Source organism: Petaurus breviceps, unplaced genomic scaffold (assembly GCF_028583685.1).
Source record: "Petaurus breviceps papuanus isolate PSGF00001 unplaced genomic scaffold, PetGlider_PUasm1.0 90919, whole genome shotgun sequence".
Lineage (NCBI taxonomy): Eukaryota > Metazoa > Chordata > Mammalia > Diprotodontia > Petauridae > Petaurus > Petaurus breviceps.
The window spans coordinates 9977263-9986604 of record NW_027187378.1 but is presented as its reverse complement, the minus strand read 5'-3'; the positions used below and the strand labels follow the sequence as shown (position 1 = coordinate 9986604).

At 38.7% G+C, this 9342-nt stretch overlaps 1 long non-coding RNA gene across 1 annotated transcript in view; it reads right to left on the bottom strand.

Moving 5' to 3' along the window:
• Nucleotides 1-8663: 8663 nt before the first annotated feature.
• LOC138151895 (uncharacterized) overlaps nucleotides 8664-9342 on the bottom strand; it is a 9074-nt gene continuing 8395 nt past the window's right edge. Inside the window, exon 3 of the long non-coding RNA XR_011165961.1 lies at nucleotides 8664-8699. This is a non-coding gene — a long non-coding RNA (uncharacterized lncRNA). The remainder of the gene's footprint in view (nucleotides 8700-9342) is intronic.

The window sequence follows — 9342 nt, the reverse complement described above, 5'->3', positions numbered from 1 at the left end:
TGTATTATTAAGAAGATAGTTTACTTGGAACTAAAGAAAAAAAAGGGAAGCAGTGATCACAAAAAAGTTAACCAGATAAGAAAATATCTATTAGAATTAACCTTTCTCCCCATTTTTTTGCTCAGGATCACTGAACTAATATCTTTCCCCAAAGATACAAATTCTTTAGGTTTTAGTAAAGCATGTGACATAGTATTTCATACTATTCTTGTGAAAAAGATGGGAAGTTGCAGCCTAGAAGATAGCACGATTAGAGGTCTTTGCAATTGGTTTTGCAAAATCAAGTTGGCAGGAAGTCTTTAGTGGTGTGTCACAAGGACCTGTGTTTCTTCTTGTTCTGTTTAATATTTTTATCAATTATTTTGATAAAGGATTAGATGGCATGCTTATTATATTTGGAGATGACATGAAGCTGGGAGGGATGGCCAAAATGTTGGATGCCCGACACGGGATCCCAAAAGATTTCAACAGTCTGGAACACAGAGCTGAATCAAATGAGATGGTACTTGATAGGAATGAATGTGAAGTCATACACTTGGGTTCAAAAAAATGAACTCCACAAATGTGCATTGTGGTAGTAGTGGCTAGATAGCAGTTTATGTGAAGAAGATCCTTTAGTTTTGGGAGACTGAAAGACCAATATGAGTCAACAGTGTGATAGCAATCAATCAAATCAACAAGCATTTATTAAATGTCTACTATATACCAAGGATAGTGCTTGTGCTGGGATTCAAAAATGAAATAGCCCCTCCCCTCAAGCAGCTTCATTCAGTTAGAGGAGACAGCATCTACATATATAAGTACAAAACTCATATACCTCTGGTATATGCTAGCTTTGTGATGCTGGCCAAATCACTTAAACTTCCAAAGTCTAGGCAGCTCTTTGAGATGAAGAGTTGCAGAGAAGGTGTTGACCCGTATTGATAAAGGGACTTTCCTTACCTGGAAGTTATTATTACCAGTGAAATTATAGGTGCGGTCCTGATCATCCTAAATACAAAACAGATATTTTAGAGAGGGCAGGAAGGAACTAGCAGTTGGAGGAATCAGGAAAGGAATCAAGATATGTGCATCATGGTGTTGAGCTGAGTCTTAAAGGAAGTTAGAGAAAAGGCATTTTAGGCCTGGTGGGGTGGGCAGTGCAAAGGCATGGGGATGGAGGATCATGTTTGAGGAAAAGCACAAAGGCCAGTGATGCTAGTTGTAGAATGCAGGAAGGAGAGTAATATATAATGCTACTGGAAGGGTAGTTTGGTAGGGTCAATGGTGAATGTTTTTAAAAACTAGCGGAGTTTATATGTTATCCAAGAGGCAGGGGGGAATCACCCAATTTTACTGAGTAGGGGCATGGCGTGGTTAGGCCTATACTTAAGGAAAATTATTTTGCTAGTTAGGTAGAATATGAATTGTAGTGGGGAGAGACCTGAGGATGGCACACCAATTAGGAGGATGTTGCTGCTGCTTAGGCAAGAGATGATGATGGTCTGAACTAAGGAAGTGACTATTTGAATGTTGAAAATGGCAAAAAATTAAAGTGACATTGTGTATGTAGAAATGTCAATATATACTAACTGATTGACTACATAGGGTGCAGGAGAATTGGAAGCTGAGGATTATAATGAGGTTACAAACTTGGGCGAGTGGAAGGATACTGGAGCCCCGACAGAAACTGGGAAGAGGGATGAGTTTTTGGAAAAAGATAATGCAATTCAGTTTTGTATATGTTGAGCTTGAGATGCCCATGATAAATAGACAGAAATCTGACAATTAAAAAAAAAAGGCTAGTGAGATCTTTGGCTACATCAAGAATGGCACGACTTCTCAGGAATATGGTGGTAATGGTCTACTTGTATTCTGCCCTGGTCAGACCATGCCTGAAGCATTATGTTTAATTTTGGGTGATGTGTTTTAGAAAAGATATTGAAAAGCTGGCTAGCATTCAGAAGAATGCAACCTCTGGTACACACAGTGATAGAGGGCTTCAAGGTTATGTCATATGGGGATCACTTGAAGAAACTGGGGGTGTTACACCTGGAGAAGAGAAGTATTGGAACATGATAGCTCTCTTTGTGTATCTGAAGGACTGTCACACGGCAGAGGGGTTAGACCTGTTCTGCTTGGCCCTGGAGAGTACAACCCGAAGGCTCAATGAGCAAAATTGTCAAAGAAGCAGATTTAGGATTGATATGAAGAAAAATCTCAACAATACCAATAGGAGAAGGAATATCTTGTAGGAATCAGGGAATGTGGACTTCCTCTCCTTTGAGGGCTTCAAGAAACGTATGATGAGGCATCTGAGGGGAGAGGGATCCCATCTAGATCTGTGGTTCAAGGGAGTCATCAATCTTTCAAAAAACCCGTCAGAATATGTAGCAAATATAATTCAGGACTTTTTGATGGGCTTATTAGAGGTTACTTATGTTTGGGGTTTTGCCGTCTGACTAGATGTATGAGTATGTCTAGGACTTACCAATTTTGTCCTAAACCTGTGGTATTTCTGAAGTCTGGTGTGTTCACATAGTGCAGCTTCCATTGCTGGTGGGCTGTCCATCCCTTAGTACAATAAAAAGATGTGTAGGGGCATGTAGATGGCACAGTGGATAGAGCACTGGCCCTGGAGTCAGGAGGACCTGAGTTCAAATGTGGCCTCAGACACAACACACACACACACACACACACACACACACACACACACAAACCTAGCCATGTGACCTTGGGCAAGTCACTTAACCCCAATTGCCCTCTAAAAAGCAAAAAAAAAAAAAAAGAGATGTGTGATAGTTATCTAATTTCAAAGAGACCTATGGTCAAATGGAGGGATAGTAGTTATTAGCACTGCAATATATAATTTTTCTTTCCTTGCCAATTCTGCTTTTAGTTTAATACTTGCTTAGTAATAGTTTCAGTCACTTGCTTAATACCACAGTTTCTCTATATGGAAAATAGAAGTACTTCAATGAGCACTATTCTTTGCTTTTTCATTATAAAATATGTAGGCTACTTTCATTAAGAAATATGTAACTTAGGTTACCTAGGTTCATGACCTGAAAAATTGATGGGCAGTGTTTCTGAAAGAAATTGGGTCACAAGGAAGCACAAATACATTTTATTTAAATTATGACCTGAGGCATTCATACTTACTTTAAACATCTTCAGTGGAATAATGATAAGAAGTAGTGAAAATTTTGCTCATCTGCTAAAATATGGATGGGCACCTAGATTCATTGGAACCTATCAGCAGAAGTGATAATTGAGTCCTCTGTGTTAACCTGATAGAAACTTCAGTCACATGCCAGAGATTTTGCTTTTTTTCCCCGACCACATCACATCAAGAATTTCAGCTGTGCTCTCTTTCCTCTGGCTCCTCCAACACTCAAGTCCATTTTTACACAGTAAACCACTGTTCCTGCTGTTCTTGGCAGAACCAGCTGTGCTTACAACTAATAGCTTATTGTGGGGCCAGAAATGGCAATGATTTCTCTCTTTATAACCACTATAGTGGATAAAAAAAAATTGAACAGCTTATAATGCTATGTGAGGTGCATTTGTTACTGATTAATTCTGGGTCAACATTATATGGAGTAAAATAATTCCTCCGGTCTATGACCTTGTTATATATTTGTTGAGATATTCTTTTTTTTTTTTTTAAGAGCAACTATTTCTTTCCTTTCTGTACTGAGCAAAATAAAAGCCACTGTTTTGTGGTCTGTAGGAGATATTTATGAAATTTGCTTTCTAAGATAGGTAGGCCATGGTGTTTGCAAAGTTTGTGTTTTTTCTTTTTTAACTTTATACTATGGTGGGAGAATTTTGCTAAAAATTACACAGTCAATTGGTACCACAGAAATGAATAAGTCTTGAGATTTAGCTGAAGATGGTAGCTTACATCTTCCTCACAATTCAGTTTGCATAGGAACAGGGACTGTGAAACTTTTATAAAGAAATGCTTTCTCTAAAAGAACACAGATTTCCTCAACCAAACCTCTGATATTTTGAAACATTGCTATGAAAACATGGGGATTTAGACAACTGATGCACAGATTGATTAAAGTTGGCCCAATTGCCATCTTGTCATAGTGTTCCTTGCTTATTAGCTCTCGTGGTTTGCTCATTAATTACAATAGTCTAGACTCTTAGAGAGGGAAATGACAACTGCCATAAGCCAGCCAAATTACTACTTGGAAAATAATTATTTTTTCAATTTGACGAACATTTATAAAGCACCTACTATGTGTGTATGGGGGAGGGCAGTGTAGTGTTGTGGCAAAAGTACTGACTTTGATGCCCAAAGGGCTATAAAAATGTACATGCCCTTTGACCCAGCAATACCGCTGCTGGGGCTGTATCCCAAAGAGATCATATAAGTGGGAAAAGGACCTGTATATACAAAAATATTTATATCAGCTCTTTTTGTGGTGGCAAAGAATTGGAAATTTTTTATGATCTGAGGCCTTTATACTTACTTCAGGGGGATCAAGGGGATGCCAATCAATGGGGGAATGACTAAACAAGTTGTGGTATATGAATATAATGGAATACTATTGTGCTATAAGAAATGAGGAGTGGACAGACTTCATAATAACCTGGAGAGACTTGTAGAAACTGATGCTGAGTGAGGAGAGCAGAACCAGGAGACACATACAGACACATTGTATGTGTGATGACTAACTTGGATAGACTGGGCTCCTCTCAGCAATGCAAGGTTATAAGACAACTCCAAAAGGCTCATGATGGAAAAGAATATCCACATCTAGAGAAAGGACTACAGAGTCTGAATGCAGATTGAAGCAAACTACTTGCTCTCTTTTGTTTGGTTTTGTTTCGTTCCTTCTTTCTCGTTGCTCACAAAATAGTCTTTGAGGTAAATGTTTGTTTGGCATTTAGCATATCTATGTGCAGTAGAGTTTAAATGCTTGTCCGTTTAGCTCATAGAAAGGACCTCAATGTCTGGTACCTTATCTTGTCAGGTGATCTTCAGGCTCTTCCTAAGCCATTGTAGCTGTTGTGCCGGCTTCATTGTCATATGCTTTCAAAATCTGGACAGTCAACCAGCACCATGCCAGGAAATGGAATCTCTTCCATTTGCATTGTCTTAGGAAGACAGAGCTGGGCTAGACAAGCTCTGAGATCCTTATGCTAGTCACTGGGAATACAAAGGCAAAAAAATGGGAAACAATCCCTTCCCTCAGAGAGATTCTCTTCTCCTGGGGATATATATGTACACAGATCAATAAATACAAGGTAATTTAAGGAGGGAGGTCAGAGAAACAACCAAAAAGATCTGAGAAACTTCACAGTGAAAGTAGCAGCTGAAACTGAGCTTTCAAGAAATCAAGAGATTCTAAGAGGCAGAGATGAGAAGGGAATGCATTTTAGGTATGGACAGATAAGACAGAGTCCTGAGTTTGGGAAATAGTAAGTAGATTATGACTGGAGCATGAAGTATAATAATATAAAAAGTATGGAAATATAATCTATAGCTAGGTTGTGAAAGGATTTAAATTCTAAGCTAATAAGTTTGCATTTTATCTTAGAGATAAAGAGGAACCACTCAATGTGTATTGTAGAGCCAACTCTAACTGCTGAGAGCTGATTGTTAAATTTTCAGCATGAGCATTTACATGTCAAAATCAGTGAACCCTTCAAATCAGGGCTTGATTTATTGTTCTATTCATTGTTAGACTTTTAAAAGGGATGGAGGGAAATATTAATAATAATGTAAATTAAACTTCAAAGTATGTCCAGTTAGCAGATAGTTAAACATTCACCATGCCCCTGGAGGGATTCTTAAGCAGGAAAATGACATGGTTAAATTAGAGCCTTGGAAAAATTATTTTGGCAGCAGGAAGTAAGGACATCAATTAAGAAGCTGTTAGGAGTCAGCCTAATACAGGCTGGTAACTTGTGAGTTCAGTTTTGATGATGGGATAAAATGAGGCACCTTTGGGTTATTGAACAGTTAACAAAAAGTATTTTGCTTAGTCCTAACATAGAAAGGATATTTAACAAATATAGTTTCACTTAACTGAGGATGGGAGGTAGGGAGGTGGGGAAAGGATCCCTTCCTCCTCTCCGCATGACTGGTCAACAGGTCAGGGTGTGGCGACTTATGTGGTCTTAGAACCTAAACCAAGTTTAAAGGACACTAACTCCACTTGTGCAGATCTTTTTATGTTCTTGGGTGATAAGGAAGCTACATCAATACAGTGAGAGGTTTTCAGGAAGCTGTATCTGGTGAGGTACAGCTTGAGCTTTGTCCCACCTCCTGTGGGCAATCAAGCACTGGCTTTGTTGCCTTTTAGGGAAAAGCTAGTTTAATCCATGTTGGAGAAGGGGAGCTGCTGGTACGTATTGGTTCTATCATGGAAGATATTTCAAAAGTCCAGAGAAGTGAAAATTCTTGAGCTAGGTTTGTAGCTATATGAATGGAGAGAACAGGGATATATTCTGGACATGGAACTGACAAGACTGGGCAGTTGATTAGATGTGAAAAGTAAGGGGGGGGGTGGCGAAGTGGAGAGAGAGAGAAAGAGAGAGACAGAGAGAGGGAGAGAGAGACAAAGAGAGAGAGAAAGAGAGGGAGAGAGAGAGGATGACTTTAAAGTTGTGAATCATGGTGACTGAAAATAATGGTAATGTCCTCAAGATAGCTAGGTAGCACAGTGGACAGAGTGCCCCGCCTGAAGTCAAGAAGACTCATCTTAAGTTTAAATCTGGCTGTGTGACACTGGGCATGTCACCTAACCCTGTTTGCCTCTATTGCCTCATTTGTAAAATGAGCTGGAGAAGGAAATGGTAAACCACTCTAGTATTTTTACCAAGAAAACCCCAAATGGAGTCATGAAGAGTTGGACATGACTGAAGTGATTGAACAACCACCTCAAAAGAAAATAGGGAATTTGGAGGATAGGTAGATTTCACAGGGAGAATCATTAGTTCCATTTTGGACATGATGATTTTGAGGAACCTGGCTAAGGCTAGAAAGGTTTAGGATTCATGTGGATAAAGATAGTAATAGAAACTATGAGAACCGATGAATTCACTTACAGAGAAGGTTTTAGAAGGCTCTTTCTCTGAGTAGGTGTGAACTGGGTTCCAGAAAAGGAGACTGAGGAGTAGCCAACTGGGTAGGGAGCCAGGAGAGTGCAGTGTCGTGAAAGCCAAGGGAGATCATGGGAAAAAAAAAACTATTTTGGAAGACCTTGGAGATCTGGTCAATATAGTAAACAGTTGTGATTGCAGAGGCTTGGTGGTGAAGCATGCCTCATGCCTCTCAGTAGGGAGCTAGTGGGCCATTTGTGTAGAATGAGGCATTTTAATAGATTTATACATGCATTTCACACATTTTATACATGTATGCACATTTTATATATGTATGTATATTTTTATATAAGAAACCTTTTTAGATTTTCCTTAATGCTAGTACCTTCCCTCTGTTGATTATTTCCAATTTATCCTCATATATGTTGTTTGTACATAGTTGTCTGTTGTCTCCCTCATCAGACTGAGAACTTCTTGAGAGCAGGGACTGCCTTTTGCTTTTTTCTATTTCTAGAATTTAGCACAGTAACTGGTACATAGTAGGTACTTAATAAATTAAGGTGTGAGAGAGGAATATATGGAGAGAAGGAGAAAGGGAAAGGTAGAATAGAGGAAACTATCTCACATAAAAGAGGCAAGAGAAAGCTGTTACAGTGGAGGAGAAGAGCAGGGATGTGAAAAGGAATGAGTCAACCTTACTCTCATTGGATTTGGCTTAAGGAGGGAATAACATATGCTCAGTTGGGTATCTTACCCTACAGGAAAGTGGGGGGGAGAGGAGATAAGAGGGGTGATGATAAAAAGGAGGGCAGATTGGGGGAGGGGATCATCAGAAGCAAACACTTTTGAAAAGGGACAGGGTCAAAGGAGAAAATAAAATAAATGGGGGGAGAGATAGGATGGAAGGAAATATAGTTAGTCTTTCACAATATGACTACTATGGAAATATTTTGCATAACTACACATGCATAACCTACATTGAATTGCTTGTCTTCTCAATGGGGCTGGGTGAGGAGGGAAGAAGGGAGAGAATCTATAACTCAAAGTTTTAAGAATGTGTTAAAAATTATTTTTACATGCAACTAGGAAATAAGATATACAGGCAATGGGGTATAGAAATCCATCTTGCCCTACAAGAAAGTAAGGGGGAAGGGGGGCAAAAGGGGGAGGGTAAGGGGGGATAGAAGGGAGGGCAGACTAGGAGAAGGAGTAATCAGTATGCATACCATCTTGGGGTGGGGGTAGGGGAGAGATGGGGAGAAAATTTGGAACTCGAAATTTTGTGAAAATGAATGTTGAAAACTAAGAATAAATAAATAAATTCTAGAAGAAAAAAAAACTAGGTTATAGATGAGAAGTGAGTTTCCAGATAAGGAAATGGAGCCAACATGTTTAAACAACTTTCTTAGAGATTATCTGTGAAAGGAAGAAGAAATATAATATGATAGTTTGTGAGAATTTCAAGGTTTTAAAAGGACAGGGAAGATGTGGGCATATTTGTGGATAAAGAAGGAGCCAGTGGGTAGGAGAGAGTCAAGATGAAGGAAGGCAGAATGATGGAGATTCAGGCTTCCAGGAGGGATAGGAACAGATGGGATCAAGGGCATAAGCAGAGAAGCTCACCTTGGGAAGTAGAAAGGACATCTGTTCCTCAGAAACTGGAGAAAAAGAGGAGAAAATGAAAGTGACTGAAGATGAAGAAGCATTTTGGGATGTGGTATAGCATTTGTACTTGTACCCAAATGTTTTGGTGACTTTGAAAGAATACTGTGTCCCTTCAGAAAGTTGGGAGCAAAGGATCTTATTCTTATTTGTCTTTATAGATTTTAAGTCATAAAAATAGAGATGTAGAAGACGAGCTTTGCCTTTGAGGGCAGGAAGAGGCACATATTCATGCAGATGTAGTTGGAACCATACATTTGGGCATTTGCCAAACAGGAAGCACCCTCACTAGTTAATGTTTAACTTGGCCTCCATAACTTTGCATTGGATTTTGTTCTTTTCTCTATGTGTCTTAAATGTCAGCGCTTACCTAGGGTCAGCTTCTTAGAGTGTGTTTGAAGTATCTGAATTAGATGCATAACTTGAAAAAAAGATATTTTGCTTTCCTCATATGCCCAAAGTAGAAATCTCTTTCTTGTCAATTTTTAAAAAAAATATGTCTATCATGTTTGTTACTATCAGTATTCTGCTGAGGACCTTGTTTTTTGTTTGTTTTGTTTTTAATAGCAGTTTGATACCCTATCTATCTATCTATATATATATATATATATATATATATATATATATATATATATATAT